The sequence below is a fragment of the Triticum urartu genome, chromosome 5A (assembly GCF_056163025.1).
Source record: "Triticum urartu cultivar PI428250 chromosome 5A, HENAU_Tu73, whole genome shotgun sequence".
Classification (NCBI taxonomy): Eukaryota; Viridiplantae; Streptophyta; class Magnoliopsida; order Poales; family Poaceae; genus Triticum; species Triticum urartu.
Genome location: NC_141877.1, coordinates 24978155 through 24999017, shown reverse-complemented (window position 1 = coordinate 24999017; position 20863 = coordinate 24978155). Strand labels below are relative to the sequence as shown.

General features: G+C 46.3%; 1 long non-coding RNA gene and 1 pseudogene across 1 annotated transcript; one reads left to right on the top strand and one right to left on the bottom strand.

The window, feature by feature from the left end:
• Window positions 1-7954: 7954 nt before the first annotated feature.
• Window positions 7955-11191, bottom strand: LOC125506658 (receptor-like protein EIX1; annotated as a pseudogene).
• Window positions 11192-17437: 6246 nt separating this feature from the next.
• On the top strand, window positions 17438-19893 carry LOC147967677 (uncharacterized). Its single transcript, XR_015603188.1, has 4 exons — window positions 17438-17896; window positions 18763-18873; window positions 19068-19125; window positions 19314-19893. It is a non-coding gene; the product is annotated as an uncharacterized LOC147967677 (long non-coding RNA).
• The last annotated feature ends 970 nt before the right edge of the window (window positions 19894-20863 follow it).

The following is a 20863-nucleotide window of genomic DNA, read 5'->3' as shown; positions in this document are numbered from 1 at the left end:
AACACTGGATTTGCAGTTAAGTATGTGGCACCTAAATTATCACACCATAAAACTGGTGGTCGCGGCAGAGGTACTCCCAGGTCTCTAAGCACAGACTGCACCCATGTGACTTCAGCTGCACCATTTGCAAGGGCCTTGTACTCCGCCTCGGTACTAGATCGTGACACTGTTGGCTGTTTTCTAGCACTCCAAGAAATCAGATTGGGTCCTAGGAAGACCACAAAACCACCTGTGGAGCGTCTGTCATCGGCACATCCCGCCCAGTCAGCATAAGTGAAAACACTCAGAAGTGTGGAGTGTGATTGACGAATCTGGAGACCAGTAGCCACAGTACCTTTAACATATCTTAGTATGCGCTTGACAGCCTCCCAATGCACATCAGTGGGTTTGGACAGATATTGGCACACTTTGTTTACAGCAAAAGAAATATCTGGGCGGGTAAGCGTGAGATACTGCAACCCTCCGACAATACTGCGATAGCTGAAGGCGTCATCACCATTGAGAGGAGTGCCAAGAGCTGCTGCCAACTTATCAGTGACGGACATGGGAGTAGAAACCGCCTTGCAATTCTCCATATGTGCACGGTGAAGTAGGTCATCGGCATACTTACGCTGAGAGAGCACCATTCCTCCTGAATTGTAGGTGGCTTCAATCCCAAGGAAGTAAGCGAGACGACCTAGATCCTTGATAGGAAAAGACCCGGCAAGAGTGCGAAGCAGTCGATCCACCGCTTTAGAACAGGAGCTAGCAATGACAATATCATCAACATAAACAAGCATGTAAATGACCACACGCCCTTTCCGAAAAATGAAGAGGGAAGTGTCAGCCTTAGAGGACTGAAAACCAAGTTGATGTAGTCGATCACTGAGGCGGGAATACCAAGCTCGGGGAGACTGTTTCAGCCCATAGATTGACTTCCGAAGCTTGCACACATGATGAGGGTAGCGAGGATCCTCAAAGCCCGGTGGCTGCTGCATATACACCTCCTCATCAAGAAGACCATGGAGGAATGCATTGCTCACATCAAGTCACACCAACCCTGCGAAACAGCGAGTGAGAGCACAAGGCGAACAGTAGCTGGTTTGACAACTGGACTAAACGTGTCGAGATAGTCAACACCATACTGCTGAGTGAACCCGCGAGCGACCAGGCGGGCTTTGTACTTGTCAAGAGAGCTATCAGAATGTTGCTTGACTTTGAAAATCCACTTACAGCTGACAATGTTGGTGCCGGAAGGACGTGGAACAAGTGACCACGTCGCGGTGTGCTGAAGGGCTGAAAACTCCTCTTGCATAGCGGCTTTCCATGCAGGATCAACAAGCGCCTGTCGGTACGTAGCTGGAGCGGCCACAACAGCACTGAAACCACGACGATACGGGTTGTACCGGACAGTGCCATCAGTGGGGATTTTCAGGCGTTGTATGTTGTTCTGAAGACGCGTGCGTGTCCGCTCAACGGGGGGAGCCGCAGACCGAGACGGCTGCAAGGCAGGAGGTGATGGAGGAGCGGCCGCCGGAGAGACCGACGGCGAGGCCGATGGTGATGCAGAGGCACTCGTCGGAGAAGCCGTTGGCGAGGCTGGTGGTGATGGAGGAGCGCCCGCTGAAGACGCCGGCGCGTCTGGTCCGGCATCGACGCACGCAGAGGCGTCAAGTGCAGGCGATCTACGCGCTGATGGTGAGGCCGGCTCGTCTATCTGGTCAGTACATGGCGTAGACGTGGTAGAGGCCGGAGTCGGCCCACCTGATGGAGAAGCACCACAGCCGGGGCCTGCTGCTGGACGTGTGGCACATGATGGCTGGGTGCATGGCGTTGTAGCATGCACGTCGCTATGGCCCTGTACAGCGCTCGTAGATACATGTCGTTCCTCTGTATCTGCAGGACACAAGTCAGGAAACAAAAACGACAAGTTGTAGTTTCTCACATTAGCATCCTGAACTACTGGCTCATTGGAAGGAAAGGATACAGGAGGATTTAAGCGAGACAAGTCGGGACACGCACTAGTTGCAAAGGGAAAAACATTTTCATCAAAGACGACATCGTGGGAGATATAGATGCGACCAGTGGACTTGTCAAGACACTTATAACCTTTATGGAACGGACTATATCCGAGAAAAACGCACATCTTGGAGCGGAACTCAAGTTTTCGGGAGTTGTATTTACGAAGACTAGGCCAACATGCACATCCAAATACACGAAGAAAAGAGTAATCGGGCGTGATGTGAAGAAGACGTGTGAGTGGTGGCATATTTTGAAGGGTCCGGCTGGGCATGCGGTTAATAAAATAACATGCGGTAAGAAAAGCTTCATCCCAATAACGCAAAGGAAGATTGGAGTGAGCGAGGAGGGCAAGCCCGGTTTCAACCAAGTGCCGGTGCTTCCGTTCAGCTATACCATTTTGTTGGGATGTATGTGGACAGGATATGCGATGAGAAATACCGACACGCTGAAAAAATTTATGCAAGCGGTGGTATTCACCCCCCCCCCCCAATCAGATTGAACCGCACGGATTTTTGCATTGAGAAGTCGTTCGACATGGGCCTGAAAATTATAGAAAACTTGTTCGACATCAATTTATGTTTAAGAAGATAAATCCACGTAAAACGGCTAAAGTCATCAACAAAGCTAACATAAAACTTAAAACCTCCAGAGGAGGCGAGGGCAGGACCCCACACATCGGTATGAATAAGCTCAAGTGGTTTCGAAGAAACACGGGATGAATTATTGTAAGGTAATTGATGACTTTTGGCGCGTTGACATGCTTCACAAACGAAAGTATCATGACTCGACGAACAAGGGAGTTTATTTGACCGAACGACAGACTCAACTACATTATTTGATGGGTGACCCAAACGATGATGCCACTGACTCGATGAAGAACGGACTCCGGAGAGAGATCGACGTGATGATGACGACGACGGCCAACCATATGGGATGGGGTAGAGGCCATTGCGACTTCTACCGAGAAGAAGGACCCTCCTCGTGATTTTGTCCTTCACACAAAAGAAAAAACGGTGAAATTCCACAAACACTTGGTTATCCGAAACAAGACGATAAACAGAAAGAAGATGTTTGTGAATTTCAGGGACGTGCAGAACATTTTTAAGGTGGATGGGATCACTAGAGCCAGCAAGTTTGGTATGACCAATATGAGAAATTTCCAAACCTGCACCATTTGCAACTTGAACTTGATCCTTTCCACCATAGCGCTCGTGCACCGTCAAGCGGTCGAGGTCGCTGGTGAGGTGGTCAGTGGCACCGGTGTCGAGGTACCAATTGTTGTCGCGGTGGCCGTATGTAGCCATGTTGCCGCTGCGGTCGTTGTAGCGATCGCGACAATCGGTGGCGTAGTGCCCCTCCTCGCGGCATATTTGGCACCTTGGAGGACGACGGTTCCTGCCGCCGCCGCCATTGTGACGGCCACCGTTGTTGCCACGGTTGCCATTGGAACCATAGCGGCCACCATTGCCACCATCCCTGTTTCCATGGCCACCATTGCTGTTCCGGTTGCCGTCGCGGGAACCGGAGCCATTGCCGTGGCGCACGACGTTGTTGGCTGATGAAGAGAAGTCGCCGCTGTTCGCGGCATGCTGCTCCTGACGCGCCTCGAAGCTGAGAAGGTAGGCATAAAAATCTGAGAGTCTTACTTCTCCTGTGAAGATGGAGAGCGCAGTCATGAGGGGGTCATATTCCTGACCCAGCCCACCGATTATGTGCCCGATGATCTCGTCATCGGACAGTACCTCACCGACGGTGGCCAGTGCGTCGGCATAGCCTGTCATCTTGTGGAAGAATTCTGCCGCTGACATGTCCTTCTTCTTCGTCTGCGACAGCTGCGTACGGAGTTGGCGCACACTGGCCCGATTCTGGGCAGCGAACATAGCGCCGAGGGCAGTCCAAACGGCCGCCGCAGAGGTCGCTCGCGTCATCTGGGCGAGCACTTCCTCCGTCATGGAGGACAGGAGCGCGCCGAGCACGGCCTGGTCGGTCCTCCTCCATGGCTCGTACTCAGGGTTGGGCACGGAGCGCGCAGCATCGCCGGTGCCCTCGGTGATCGTCTTCGGCGGCGCTGGAACGGAGCCGTCGAGGTAGCCGAACAGACCGGCGCCGGTGAGGTTTGGGACAACCTGCGCCTTCCATAGCAGGAAGTTGGCGCGGGTGAGCCGGACGGTGATGAGGCCGGCGAGCGACGGCATGGTAGCGGTGTGGCCGGAGACGAGCGAGCCGGCGGTGGTGGTGACGAGTGCGCCGGAGGTGGTGCCAGCCATGTCGTGGAGAGATGGGATCGAGGCTCTGTTACCACGTTAGACAACAATATGTTTGCCGTGAATTGCCCCATGGGCTGCACCTCTATTTAATCTGATAGACCTTGTACAACAAGGATACAATCAATCTGATACTAATCAGATCGTAGACTACCATACACAGCAGATTACAATTGCTACATAATATCTCCATCATAATTACATGAGATATGACTGATACTATTCCATGTACGTTAACAGTGAGATCAATCTCACCATCTGGGCGCAGTCCTCCTGGAATCGAGCAGGAGAGGGGGGCGGGGGTGGAACAGCGGTCGAGCTCGCAAGGCCTTGACTCCGCCGTCTTGGAGGCATCTCCAAGGAGCAGCGCAGCTAGACCCGCAGCAGGGGCGATGGCGCGGGGAGGGAGTGGAGTCGCCGTGGTGCGGGAGCGGGGAGCGACGGTCTAGGGCCGCGGTGGTGTTCCTGCCCGGCCGGAGGCTCAGGGACTGCTCCTTCTTTAGGTAATCTCTGTTGATTTATTTAGGATTGTTGTCATGATCATCTTCCTCCGATATACAGTCTTATATCAAGATACATTAATTAAGATTTCCTTCTGGTTGTGGTGGTCAAAAGCATAGATATCTAGCAATTTCTTTTGCATTATGGTGTGCTACAGACCATTAGGTTAACTTACAGCCAGTGGTAGAGCAAATGGTCAGTGTCCTTTGTGCGCAAAATTATCATCTAGCAATCTTCTTTGCATTGTTGTGTGTTACATACTGAAGCATTTTTAGTTGGATCAGCACGTACAACTCGATGGTCTCCACATCCGAGAGGGTGTGTCACTGTCAAGTACCTAGGGCAGTTCTTCAGTACTATTTGTTTTTGTCAAAAGTTCAGAATTGTTAATGTATTACTAGGTGAATTGCTACCTACTTTCTTCATATGATTAAATATGCTGACTCCTGCTTTCTATTGAGCGTGAGGTTGACAATACTTATTACAGTTTCCATGCTGACTGCAAAACATTGTTTGTTTTGTGTTATTTATTATAGTTACTTTTTTTTAGATTTCTATGCCTAAGATCTATTATCAGTAATTGATTTTTCTGGCAAGGGAATGTTGAGATGATAGCTTGAGCCTCCGTGGCCACATTTTGAAAATTTGAAAATTATATTTTTAAAAGTGGTAAACTACACACCGACCACCAAATACATATCACAACTGTATCTGTTTGATTCATTTAGCTGTATTATTGTTTTGTTTGTGGAAACTGTCCTTTTCTCCATTGGCAGACTTCGTACTTGGACCTTTGTTAAAATTCGGCGTAAGGGCGAGTTGTGGGGATATTGACGGCAATATCTGCAAGCAGAAAACTACTTCATTCACCTACGCTTGAACTGGAATTGCTAATCAGAAAATATGCATTTCATGTGTCATTTTGCCATTGGGCTAAATTATGTTAATTTTCATCCGCTTCCCCTCTCCGACCCCATCCCACGAGGAGTAAGATTCTGGTATGTCATGAAATCCTCATTTTTCCTATTATTTTGGCTAGAGGATGGATGATCTTTTTACAATGCTCATGATCTCATTTTTTTCTATTATTTTTTACCTAGAGGATGGAGGATCTTTCTGCAACGTTCCTGAACTCATCAAACACGATCGGTGTTCCACTTCGATCTAACCAACATGGTTAATGGCAACTAATGTGTTGTGATAGGAATTTGTGCTATTGTTTTACCTCCCATTGCAACGAAAAGGGGCATGCTTACATTTTACAGTGGAAAAATAGGTTACATTAGGCAAGTGGAAAAATAGATGTCTATAGTAGCTTTAGCTGGTACAGGTGTTTGCATTTCCTGTTTTCAACCTGTTGCAACGCATGGGCCCTTTTGCTACTTACTATTAAACAAGCAAACATTATCTTTTTAAAGTGCACTCCGTCTAACGCGTACACACAATAACCCGAATCAATTAGCCACGAGATTTAGTCTACTCTTTAAGATCTAACCGTCAAGATAACAATAGCCCTCTCTTATAACAATTTCAACTGGCAGACGAAAGCTCTGCCAAACGCATAGACACCCTTGCCGGCTGACCCCGCCCACCAATCTCGGCGTGCTAGCTAGCCCAAAATCAACCCCACGTCCTTCGCTCTCACAAATCTCTGTCTCTCCCAAGATTCCCCAGCCGCCAGAAGCAAACACCATGGCCTGCACCCATGACCGCAGGCCCGAAGGATGTGTACTCATTGTGTTTGTATCCTCTTAATGCTGCATTACGAGACAATAAAATCCACCCTTTGTCGAGCTTGTTTGTTGCTAACTGATGAATGTTGCTCTGTATCAGTTCAGTTCACTCTCTATGCTGCTCGGATTTACTGCGCCGTGGCCCATGGGAGATTTGCACCTTTGGCTTGAATTGTTGGGTCGTTGTTGGCTTGGCCCCTTGTGTCAGCATGGGCACGAATCAAATCAAGGTGAACCCCAGGCCGCCCTGTCACTGCTCTGTCTGTGAGGCGTAGCATGCAAAGTTTAATCTTGCGGCCTTTCTATCTCAAATCCAGAGCCTGTACTGCACTGCTAAGCAAGCAAAAATCTTGCATTGAAGTAGCAACCAACACTTGCAAATCTGCAGTAGGAAAACGAACACGACCTTCCAAATTTCACACCCATGCGGCATGGATGCCAAAGGGGATGCATTCCCTGGTGGTACTCATCATGAGATGTGGGATTGAACTTTGCAAGCCCAGGAACTGAAACATGAATTGTTTGATCTGAATCTTCATCACCACCACGTACGGTCCTGATGCTGAGAAGCTCGTAACCTGAGGAGAAAAATGAGACGACAAACTAGCATCGACACATAATGTACTCTACCCTGACTGTCTCTGAGCGTACAAACTGTTTCATGATTGTGAATTTGTAACCAGTACATTACCATCCCACCGCAGGTGAGGAATTAATGTTAGTTCTCTGTGAAGTACTTAGTACTAAGCAATCGTAACAGATCTAAACTACTTAAGAATACCAGTTATGCTCCGTTTACCCATATGCTTTAGTGCAGCAAAAATTCCGAAGAACTGTACAAGCACTTGATTGCCAGAGAAAACCCAATCGCTGAAACCAATAGACGCATAAATTGGTTTCTGCAATTGGTAAGAGGAAAAGTTCATCCAATACCATGTACAAGCAGAAAACTTAAGAAGAAATGCTCCACATAACCGATTAAAAAGCAGCACGTCAGGACCAAATGCAGTTCTAAACATCATCATGTGCATTGTACTCTTGACAAAGGGAGTACATAGCAGAGTACATGTGCATTATAAACTGATGTTTTGCAAGAATTTCCATGGTTAATTTACTCCATATGAAGAACCCATTGCAACAACAACAACAAATATTAACTCATCCCGGTCGGAGAAACGAGTTCAAAATATTCAGCAAACGATGTTCATGATTACAGTCCAGAAAAATAGTAAAGTCTTACATGTATCAGGATACTTGAACAACACATAAGTCTTGCATGTACCACAGCAATTATACAATAATGATGTCATAAATGTATCAGAAGAACTAACATCTCCATCTTTATTTAGAGGAATAAACAAGGCACACGATAAACATATGTTGCTGAGCATCTTCCTCACCAAGTCACCATGGTTAATTAATAGTCCAGAGCTCCCATTCAGAGGAAAAAAGTGCTTATTCTGCGGCTGTGTTCTTTGTGAAGCTTCCCCACTTCACAACCACAAATACATAGACTTGATCATACACCTTGTCGAAGAGCCGAAAAGAAGCAGTTCTCCATGTCCTCTTGAACAACAAGGCACAAAATACCACCCAGAGCCCCACCACAGGTCCCAGCACAAGACCAAAATGAAAGGTCAGTGGATCAAACTGTTGCTTACTGCTTTCAAGATCACCATAGACGATGAAAGAATCATTTCCTGGACAATTATTTTGGAGGGGATGCCCACAAAGTCCAGTGTTTCCTATGTACATAATAGACGGGTTGTACGGATTGAGGGTGTCAAGTTGGCGGCCAGAGGGTATCCTTCCAGATAAATTGTTGTAGGACAGGTTCAAGGCAGCCAACGATGCCAGGCTTGACAAGCTCGACGGAATTTCACCAGAGAGCTTGTTCCGAGAGAGGTCGAGAGATACCAATGATTGCATGGACCCAATCATGTTTGGAATTTGTCCACTCAATTTGTTCTACGATAAATTCAGATTCATTAGTGCAGCAAGGGAAGTGATGCCTGTAGGGATTTCACCAGTCAAGGAGTTACCTGATAAATCAATACTCACAAAATATGCAAATGCTCTACCATACACAAGCTGCTGTCCTTTTGTAACTACTAAGAATATTTCTTTCAACCGACCAGCACTCATCTGGATCATGCCGTCCATTTCTGATCCAGTATATCCATCATCAATATACATGAACTGCTGCTTATGTACCTTTTTCATAAGTGTTAGGTTTGATAGATGCCAAGGTATTGAACCAGAGAAATTGCTGCCTGACAAATCCAAGTACTGAAGAACCATAAGCCTTGTTATGTCCACCGGAATATTATCCGAAAATGCATTGTGGCTCAATAATACAAAATGCAGTTTCCCCAGATCTCCTATCCATGTAGGCAATCTTCCAGATAACTTGTTCCATGCAAGATCCAAGAACTCCAAATATGTGTTGTTCTGCAAAAATGCTGGGAATCTTCCTGATAAACTGTTGTTACTGAGCAAAAGATATTTCATTTGTTGGATGTCAAAACATTGAGGAATTTCACCCTCAAAAAAATTGTTCGACAAGTCCAGATACGATAATTGTTGCAATTTGCAAATAGAATCTGGAATGTACCCACCAATTCGATTTGAATAGATAAGCAACATTTCAAGCTTGGAGGCTTCAAAATTTGATGGTATTACTCCTGAAAATTTGTTGTTGGAGATGTCTAACCTTGTGATATTTGTCAGCAACGAAGGTATTGACCCGGTGAGTCGGTTTGAACTTAGGTGGAGTTCTTCCAAAGCCATGTCATCCAGATGTGCTGGTAAACTGCCACTCATCTGGTTGTTAGAGATGTCGAGATATCTTGTCTGTGAAAATGTATACCAAAACCAATCAGGAAACTTATCCTCTAAAGCTGTGCCCGAAATGTCAAGATGAGTGATTCCCCGCAGCTGTTGAAGCCAAGCTGGAAAGAGAGGACCTATTTCGCAAGATGCAAAATCTGTGAACTGTAGCCTAAAGGGAGAACGCCAATCTGAGTTTACTACAATCTTCAAATTATTGGAAGACAAGTCTATGTTCAATAAACTTGTTAAGTTTGCAAAGTGTTCTTCCGTGATCACACCACTAAGGTCGTTGCCGCCTAGGTACAGATGGACCAACTTCTTCAGGGAACCTAATTCAGTGGGCACACTTCCATTGAGGTGATTACTGGAAAGGTCTAGCATGGTTAAGCTAGTTGAATGCATAACCTCTAGTGGAATAGGTCCAGTAATTTTGTTGCCTCCGAGCCTAAGGGTCGCCAAATGCTTCAATTTTCCAAGCTCGGACCGAATACCTCCGGTCAAGTTGTTGGCACTTATCTCTAAAACAGTCAGAGCACTAAGGGCACCAATTTCAGTTGGTACATTCCCGTTGAGCTGATTCCAGCCAAGTTTAAGTAAGGTTAAATGCGTCAAATTCCAAACCACTGGTGGTATAGGTCCAACAAGGTTGTTGTCGGACAGGTCAAGCATGCTCAAGCTTCTGAATTCCCTCATAAAATTTGGCAGGGTCCCAATGATTTTGTTAACACTGAAATCTAGCTCTAGTAGTTTTTTCCATGCGCATCGTGGCAGCCCCTCCATCAAGGCCACTATATCTCCATTCAAGACATTTCCAGAAAGGTCGAGGATTTCCAAACAACAAAGATTTTTAAGAAGACTTTTAAGGTTCGCAGTCTCATTCAGATTGGTAACTGACACATCAAGGACTCTGAGTGATGTCATGTTTCCTAGTGCGTCGGGAAGTTTGCCAGATAACCAATTTGCATCGGAATTCCAACGAAGGCTGAGGTATTTGAGGCTCGTCACATTCCAAAACCAACTTGATGCAATTGAGTGGTCCAAATTATTATAAGATAGATCAAGCTTCTCAAGTTTCGTGAGGTTAAGGTAGGGAAGTGATTGGCTTGCAGTATGAAGTGAACATTCAGCAAGGTTAATGACCCTTAGTGATGGAACCATATTCAACGTATGAGGCCAGTCAGCTATCCTTGAGAGATTTATTGTGTTCATGCTAAGGTATTGCAGCAAAGGTACCTTTGTTAGCCAGGTAATGTCCGTTGAGTACATCCCAGAATAACCCTCGCCAAGGTCAAGATGCTGCAACTTGGACAGGTTACCAAGCTGAGAAGGAACTCTACCGGTAAATGGAATGCCAGAGAGGTTTAGATATCTCAAGTTCTCCATGGAGCCCAATAAGTGAGGAATATGGCTATTTGGCCCTAGCAAACAGTTCATGCTAAGATCCATGTGTTCTAAATGCTTCAAGGAAAGCAGAGAGGGACTTATCTCTCCGACCAATGAATTACCTTTGTCACACGGATAATAAATGATGCCAGGGTCCGGACTTTTATTGGGAAGGTGAAGCTTGATGACATGGCCTGTTCGGTTGCTGCAGCTGACGCCCCTCCACCGGCAGCAATCCTGTCCTTGCCACGAGGCGAGGACACCAGCGCTATCGCGTGTGACGCCCATGTGGAAGGAGAGCAAGGCGGCCCTCTCGGCTGGTATGCAGCCGCCGCCGTAGGCATTTTGGGGTTGTAGCGCCAGCGCATACACCGTCTGTGAAAAGGAAGTGATGGCTATGATGATGAGGGTGGTGAACAAGAGAATGGTTATGTGAAACATGCTGGAAGTACAAGCGCTGGGTAGCTGGGGAAGCATCGTATGAAGTACTCCCTTTGTAAACTAATATAAGAGTGTTTGGATCACTAAACTAGTAATCTAAACACTCTTATATTAATTTACGGAGGGAGTACTAGATCTGAGTGTGACTAGTATTTAGCTATGTAGCAGAGCCACACTAGCAGAGATCTTTGGCCACATTCTACAAGCCCCAGGGAGTCCACGGTCAAAGCACGAGCTCGTTCAATCATTCAATCAGGTCTTGTTCATGGAATTTTGTCGCCAGAAACCGGCCGCTGGACTAGTCTAATTGCTTGCCTGCAATCACACGGTACTGTAAAAGTCACTACTCAATTATTATGCACGCCGGCCGACCGGCCAGTCTTCGGCCAAATTCATTTTTGTACAATGTTGTTGAAACTCTCTACTACTTCCTCACTTTTATAAGACCTTGTAGACATTTCAGATAATATGTAAAACAGGTCAATTTCAGTTGTTTGAAACGACTTATAAAAATGAACGAAAGGAGTAGTAGAGTTTTCAACTTGAAACGACACATGGCAGCAAAAGGGGATAGAAAAGAAGATAAAGCAGCACAAAATATCATAGCAATACCTTGTAGCATCCTCCAAACTCGAATTTAGCAGATGGAGGGCGAAGAACTTACTCCAGCAGGTGGTCCTCTATGTATTGACATCGCCAGTCCTTTTGCGCTGCAGAACAAAGCTGCTCCACAGCCCCCGACATGTTCAGGACTTGAGGTGACCACTCGGAGGGAAATTGTCAGTCGGGTTCCCGGTGAGGGAGAGAGGCGGCCGTCAGTAGGACGCGTGGATGTAGCCGCCGCGCCACGCATGCGCCGTCGGTAGGAGAGGGGCGGCAAACTGAAATTCTCCTTCCCCCCTCCGCTTACTCTCCCGAACAAAACTGCTATTATTTCGTGACATCGTTCATCTCATTTTGGTTCATTATCATGATTTTATTCTTCTCTTGAAGGAGTTTGGCCACGGCTTTGTTTTCTACGGCTTTGGCTCTTCTCTCCTCAGTGACGGCCTTGTGGTCGGATTTTTCCTTGAGTAGTTGCCACTTCTCTTGCTTTTCTTGTTCCTTCTTCTCAGCCAACGCCAGCTCCAACGCACAACCCGTTTTGTCTGTGCGTCATGCGTGTCCGTTCAAGTCAGACAAAAACAGCGGCCCAGCCGTAGACTCATCTAACTTTTTAGACGTCGATATCTTTTCTACTTATAAAGATTGGAGTTGGTGGTGACTTCACATGTGGGTACAACATCCTTTTCAAATAAATAAATACGAGCATCACCACATGTGAAACTAGCAATCTTTCAAAAGAGATATAAACAAATATACTTTACTTACATGTAGAATCTATCATAAATAAATAAATACACTGCTTTCATGTGAGGCCAACTTTTTTTTGTAGAAGTCACAATTTAATAACAAATACAAAACTGTGACTTCAACTCAAAATCAATCTTGGTTTTAGTTTCTCTTCCCAACCTAGTATGGTCATTTAAAATTCTCTGACATTGCATTGCCGCTCACCTATTTTTGCTATCTTCAATAGTCGTAAATTGTGCAACGGACACAAGGACACTAACGTTATTTGACCACCTCCTAAGGCAACGGCTCCGTGGCAAAGCATGGACATCATACTAGTCTCCTGAACATTCAGTTTGGGATCTCCCCAGACCGAATGACTAGTTCGCTGGGATGCATCGATCAAACCGAATGAGAACATTCAGGCTAGGAAGGAGACCATGACAGGAAGAGTAGAGGCACCTCCATCCACTCCTAGCCCGGCATTAGCCACCGAATCTGAATTAGCGCCTCAACCGTAAGAAGCGCCCATGCCTATGTCCTCACTCAGTTCAGATGGACGGGGGAGGACACGATCCAGTGACTGCTGACGAGCGCCACAAGGCCAGCCCCAGCCCTGGCAAGCCTCCACGATGCCATGTCTGTGACCATTGGCGTCGATCCATCCGACGATGCATCGATCTTACAGCCACCGCCACCTCGCACCGTGCCTATGAGGAGGGAAACCTCGCCGCCCGTGGACCCCTTCCGGACCAAGCCCAACAACCCCTACTAGATCCGCCTCGGGCATAGATCTAGTCCGCCCGAGCGAGAACCCTAGGTCGAAGACCCCACCGACCTTGATCAAGGAGAGGGAGTGTCGTCGCCACCACCCCGCACTGCCTATCGAACCCGGCCGCCAGATCCGTGCCGCCGGGGCCCCTACAAGTCTGCACCGCCGCCAAGCAGCACACCCACTACCTCAACCCACACATGCCCTCCGCCACCACCCCTCGCCGCCCACCGAAGACCAGCCTCCAAAGCCGGGCGGAGGAGGCTAGGACCAGGCAGGCACGCCGTTGCCAAGGAAGCTGCATCAGCCGGTGACCACCGGGCGCATCCGCAACCTGCACCATGACCCGTCACTAGTGACATGCCCCAATGTGCCCGTACCCGCAGGCCGCCAGACCCGGGGCGAACCCCGGCCTCCCGCCGCCGCCAGCACAGCACGCCGCACCACGACCCACGGCCTATCATGCCACCAGCAGGAGCCCGAGACGCAGCCGCCAGGCCTTGCCGTCGCGTTGTCGCTTGGGCACATCGTCCCGCGCCAATCCAGTCCCAGCGGGGGAAGAGAGGCTGCCCCGCCGCCGCCAATGCTGGACGGCGGTGAGGGGATGAGGGGGACTAGCCGACGGCGGCTAGGGTCCCTCCCCTCCCGCGGTCGCTCACGGGAGGGGAGGGGGGAATCACACTGCCGGTCATGGAACAAAAGTTTCATAAGAGCATTTTCTAATTATGAAAATAAGAGGTAGTTTGTTTATACTCACTAGTAAGCGTGCATGTGCAACGCACGCCTCAACCAAAGTAACACATTAAATTCATGTGTATTGAATTCTATAGTGCCAACAATCCCTAAATCTCTAAAGGTGAAGTTCAATACAAACCCTGTACTTATCTTCTGAGGGTGTATGCGAAGTTGGAGTAGACAAAAAACCAATCATAATCCAAAATGAAATTGCAAGTGAACATGGAAGGACTTATAATACTTGTCCAAGTAAACATGGTAGAGATGCAAACTGTGAACAAGATATACAAAAAAGAACATAGTCTTCGAACAACTGAATTCCTCTTGGATTCAGGCTACATGTCATCTTCAGAATTTGAATTGATGGGCTGGACTACGCCGCTGCCGCCACTCGCGCAAATCTTCCCTGCCGGCCACCGCGACATGCGCTTGTCGTCGCTAGCTCGCCACCGCATATGCGCTCCTCTTTCTTCTCTCCAAGATCCAGCCGCGTACCACTCCACCACAACAGAACTTAACGGATCGGATGAGCGCTCCACCAGATGTGCTGCGTTTATTTCTATTTTTTGTTTCTGTTCCCATTGATTTCTTTCTAAAATCCTGTTTAAAGTGACAAAATCTGAAACTGAAATCTGCACATTATGTTCTGTGTATAAATTTCGGTAGTAAACCGAACCGATTTTTCGGTTAATCGAAGTTTCGGTTAGTAGATTTGCAAGCTTATTTCGGTTTCCAGATTTGCTAACCGAATATACAAAATAACCGAACAGTAGAAACTGAAAAAACTCCCAGGCCTAGTAAGTAGCAAGAAACATGACAACACTGGAGTAGCTGATAACCCCTACACCAGCTGCATTATGATTTACTCTGGAGTATTGTGTTATTTGTTGTTGCCTGCAAATGTTGGATTTGGTGGAACATACATTCCTTGTACCTTTTATTTGCTTAAGCCCATTTTATTCTCGTGTTGAACAATTCCAAGCTTGCAGCATAGCTGAAGCATTGCAATCTACAGAGCTAAAGTATTGTGAAGAAACAAACATCTGAATAAGTGTTCAGGCAAAATATGTGTGGATCCGGAAGGTAGCACGATTCTCAATTCATTCTTCAGAACCTCCATTTGAATTCCTTAAAGTTTAATTTACTGCATCGTCATGATTTAAAACATAAGAACACAGGTTTTTCAATACAGTTTTGAGTGGCATCCTATGTAGGCTAAGTTGTGCAAACTGGAAGATACTTCAACATATTTTAGAGGCCTTATTTGGTACAGAAGTAACATTCAACACGACAGTAAATCTTGACATTATTGGTATTACCTGGTTCTACTTGTGGGGCCGATGACTCGGGTTCTTCGACATTAGCAATTCATTTGTCACCTTAGTAATTCAATAAGTTTCAGTTTGCCACCTTAGCAATTCAATAATAGTAACTATCACTACAATTAACAAACAAAGAGTATATACTCAGCCCTAGAGAAGTAGCATAGACCAACCTTCTCAAACTGATTCTTCTTGCAGGACAGTCCAAATTTCTGGAGCTAAAAAATTGCAGGAAGCGTTAGATGGCAGCACTGTACTTGGGCTCAAGATGCTACTATGGTCACCCTGGAGGACACATAAAAAGGATAAATAAAAAAATTGACTAACCAGTAATACATTCATTTGTCTCAAGTATACACATGTGATTCATTGAGCACGTTAATCTGATGCATCCAATAATTAGATAATTGCATGTGGACACCTTCGTGTGTACATTGTATATACCTTGAGCGTCACCGAGGATTTGGATGGCACCGCCGGTAGTGTAGCTCCGGTGATCAGCACTACCGAGCCTTCCGGTGGCCGCACCAATTACCCTTCCCGATCATGCCATATTCTGCAAATCGATTGGTTCTACCATACGAACTGCATGCACAGATAGTATAACAAGAATTTCGGATTTAAGCCTGAAAACACACTCTCATACAATTCATTCCCCTATACAGAACAACTTCAGATTTAAGCTTGGGAGGCTGGGACCAAGTATGAAACACAAGGTAATGAATGTTCAACCATACTATTGAGAATAATAATGTAAAAAAAAATTTAGGTGTATGTCAATGAGCTCTACACCTAGAGAAGTATCTCGCTGATTGTTTTGACCCTTTTATAGGTCACTGTACATCAAAGCAATAAGCATAAGATGGAGATATTCCGGAGCAATTTTCTGTTGCCCTATGCCTATATATGCTCCAATTTCCTTTGCACTCTTTCTCAGATTGTTTTGAAGAAAAGAGCTGGAAAGCAACCACAGGTCCATCCTCTATTGTTGTCACTCCTCCATTATTTGTGCTGTAGGTTCTAGGCTCATCTGTGCATCCTAACCAGATATGATTGTTCTCAAGAAAATTGTTTTGGCTAGGTAATAGAAGAAGAAAAAGAATGGAGAAGTGCTTGGTTCGGTTGTGGATCTCGGGCTGGTCACGTACTGCTGGCTGGACTGGAGAGGACCTCCACGCTGTCGAGCTCTTCCTGGGCTGGTGCTTTCAGTTCGCCATGATCGGAGACCCTATCTGAAAGCCTGCAAAGCGGGTAGGCAGGGCAGGTGGAGGCGTACCTAGGTTGCCGCCGCGGCGGACGGAGGAGCAGCCAGAGTGTTGTGCGGCGAAGGAGGCGCAAGCGGCGAGGATCTGGTCGCGGAGCTCGCCGAGGCGCGCGGCAACATCGGGCTCCTTCCAGGATGCCTCGCGCCGCTCCTCTTCGTGCTTGATCCGCATGTAGGACGCCCGCCGCCGTAGACGCCATCTCTCCATTCCTCCGCCGCTTGCCACTCCGGTTGCTTCGGGAGGTTGGTTCCTCGCGCCTTGGGTAGCAGAGGAGAGGAGGAGTGGCAGGCGGCGGCGATGGGAATAGGGAGGAGTTGTGTGGCGGCTGGAGGAGAGGTGGGCGCTATGGTTGGAGTTGGAGACGTGATTTTTTTTTGGTTACAACTGATACGATGATGTTTGTTCGGGGGGATGACGTCGTGAGCGGATTAGTGGGCATGCGTGGAGACCGTACGATGGTGGCAGACTGGCAGAACATTTAATCTCATTCATTCGTTTCAACGGCAGACCATCAAAGTAATACGGGCTTTTAGATACAATTAAGTGGGTTAGATCTGATGGTGCTGATTTATTTGTGTACACTAAGTTTGGTGGATTTAGAGTAATTCACATTTGCTTTTTCCTCCACTATTAAAGGAGAATCGAACGTCGTGATGGTTCAATCTCTCTTTTCGATCCCCCCGTGCGACTAACCCCACCTTCAATCCCCGCTCAAAATTAAAAACGAAAAAAGAAAAAAGAAAAAACACTACCCACGAACACACGTTCCATGACCCCCTCTCCCGCAGCCCCTCCTTTCCGATCGCATCTGTCTCCGTGAAAAAATCGTCGCCACGCACGCCATCTCGCCGTTCCAGATCCGGATTCGCCGCTAGGAGGACTCGCGTGGCCAACCCATGCCTCCCAGGCTCCTACCCTCACCATCGTTTGTCCTCCTCATCCGCATCGTCGCAGTCCTGGTTGTGGACGACGCCGCCCCGCCCCGCCCTCACTCTCTTCTGCACGATAACCTATCCGCCGCAGTTCACCGCTCTTCTCCGGCTCCTCACGCCGCCCTCGTCTCCATTGCGGTGGCACCTCCCTGTACGGCAGAATAGCTAGCGGCGTGCGGGCAGAAGCTGCACGCTTTACTGCTGTGCCGGCAAGTGGGAAGCAAGCACGGGAGGCTCGTGTAGGCGGGTGGCTATGGAGAACGGCCCGCTCAAACCGCCGCCCTCGTTGTCGTCTCCCTTGACCTCCTCATCTTCAAGCCCCACCGCTAGCTCGGCCCTCTAGAGTCATCTCCCTTTTGGTTCAAGCTCGGCTCAGGGAAGAGGTTAGTATCAATTTTCATTGTGCATGCCTGCATCTGCATTAGGCTGTAGCCACTAGGATGTTTCACTATCTAGATTAAAACTAAAAATTGTTCAAGTATGAATTAATGTATTGATCTTGACCTTATTATGTTGCAAACATCTTGTAGATGCACACGAGTTGGTATCATAGTTCTATAACACAAGAGGTATTGTGTTAATTTGGGGAACTATTTACTTCTCTGTTTATAGTTTTAGAATTAGTCCCATGTATCAGAAGCCTTGTTTTTCTAACACTGATGTTTGCTGCTGAGATTTCGGATTGACATGCACTTCAATACTGGAAGCAACAGACGTATCTTTAGAACAATCCATATGGCTTGAAACTTGGTCGAAACGGGAAATTCGGGCCCTTACATACGTACAGTTATATGCTGCAATATTTAGGGAGTGCCCATGTTGTTTATATGAGGTTTTGCAATTATGGTTCTGTAGGGCCCTGGATTTTCCATACTCTTTGCAAGTCAAGGATAAGACAATGATCTTGGTTATAAAAACATTAAAGTATAGGTATCGGTGAAGCTTCTAAAAACTGGAGCGTATACACATGCATTCAGAAGTTGTGCTCACAGGCTTTTCTTTAGCTAGAGGAATGTACAGTCTATACTTGCACACTATTTTCATGTTCCCACCTTACACTAGAATTTCAGAAGTTGGTTTATGATTTTACAAATTTACATATGCTCTTACTCGTTAATTGGAGTGCATGATATGTAATATTCTAGTAGATATCACAATGGGCATGGTATTTTCCATGTAGAACAATACAGTTATAGTGAATTTTCCTTTAAGAAGTGTATCATGATTGGGCTCCATGTTTTATTTTCAGATTCAGGACCATGCATGCTTCTGGCACTAATTCAGAAATATAGTATTAATCAAAGATATTCAAGTTTATACAATAAGCTATACATCATCTAAACTCAAGTGGATATGCCAGGTTTGCTTTTTTCCTACACTTTAAACCTTTGTTTTGGCATGTATCAGTCTCATAGTGCTAGACTCGGTGCTTAATGATCAACTAGAACAAAGGTTCTTAGCCTTCTAGATTTATTAAGTCAACATTAATAGGATAATTCCTGCTAGACATGCTAATTGACTGTTACATGCCATACGACAAAATTCTTATGTTAGGGAAAGAGAGAACATTGGATGGAGGAATTATGCAATTAAAGTGGCATGATCATCAAAGGTATTTTTCTTCTTCATCGTGCCATGTGTTATAATATTGTGCAAATCATAATGTCATTTTCGAGGTTTGCAAATAAAATTAACCTGGATATATCACATCTATTGACTGACTTATTTAATCTTAGTGAGCATAATAGAGTTTACTATGAGGTTAATTCTCTAAAAGCTAATGTTTTGCACGTGCATCAGATAAATTAAATCATGGAAACCCCCAGCTAGCTAGCAGAACTACACACATGAATGACTGTTGATTATAGCCGATGTGACACAATGATGTGAGGAAACCCAAGCATAAGAGAAGTGATATGCAAAATCAGTCCGAAATGACAATCCGACAAAGGCTGCTCCACTGGGTAGCAAATGAAACCTTTCAAGTTTGGCTGTTGCTCCATTTTGTTATATATTCCTTTGTCCAGTTGATTCCTTTTGGTCCTTATTAGAGTTGTGTTTCCAAGAAGCTTATTCGATCAGGATATAAGCAATATGACATTGCCTTTTTTCGTGCAGATTTGGATACATGGTTGTGGAAAATAAATATATTTTTTTGCTTACTTGTGTTGCCTACCACATTTTGGTTTATGCATTATTTTTACTGCTTGCATGTGGTGCCCAGAGTAACAGGTGGGGCTCTATTTTTCCTGCTACATTCATTTGGACAACCTCATATTTAAGCATGGATTCAGTTCTGTTTTTTTTCTGAAGTAGCCAATATAGGTCCTCACAAAAGTAAGTAGCAACATCATGTTGGCCTTCATGCCAGTTATCCGAGTACCTGATGTTCACTACTAGGAAAAGGGCTATAGATGGAATGGACACTAATGACGCACCTGTCATGTGATGCGCCACTACTATATAGCAGTGGCGCACCATGTGCTGGTGCGCCATTAGTGTCTTCCACACTAATGGCGCACCTGGCACATGGTGCGTCACTAGTAACAATTTTTTTTATTTTTCCAAACATACTAATGACGCATCACCACACGGTGCACCATTACTAGTTAGCACTAGTAATGGCGCACCGGCCACACAGTGCGCCACTATTGTTTTTTTTTTGCAAAACTACTAATGGCGCACCGTAGCATAATGCGCCATTACTAGTTTAAACTAGTAATGACGCACTGTGCCACAGTGCGTGTAGGATCGAAAGTATGTCTAGAGGGGGGTGATTAGACTACTTGACCAAATAAAAACTTAACCTTTTCCTAATTTTAGTTCTTGGCAGATTTTAGCTATTTTAGGACAAGTCAAGCAATCATCACACAATTCAAGCAAGCATGCAAAGAGTATATTGGCAGCGGAAAGTAAAGCATGCAACTTGCAATAATGTAAAGGGAAGGGTTTGGAGAATTCAAACGCAATTGGAGACACGGATATTTTTCCCGTGGTTCGGATAGGTGGTGCTATCCTACATCCACGTTGATGGAGACTTCAACCCACGAAGGGTAACGGTTGCGCGAGTCCACGGAGGGCTCCACCCACGAAGGGTCCATGAAGAAGCAACCTTGTCTATCCCACCATGGCCATCGCCCACGAAGGACTTGCCTCACTAGCAGTAGATCTTCACGAAGTAGGCGATCTCCTTGCCCTTACAAACTCATTGGTTCAACTCCACAATCTTATCGGAGGCTTCCAAGTGACACCTAGCCAATCTAGGAGACACCACTCTCCAAGAAGTAATAAATGGTGTGTTGATGATGAACTCCTTGCTCTTGTGCTTTAAATGATAGTCTCCCCACACT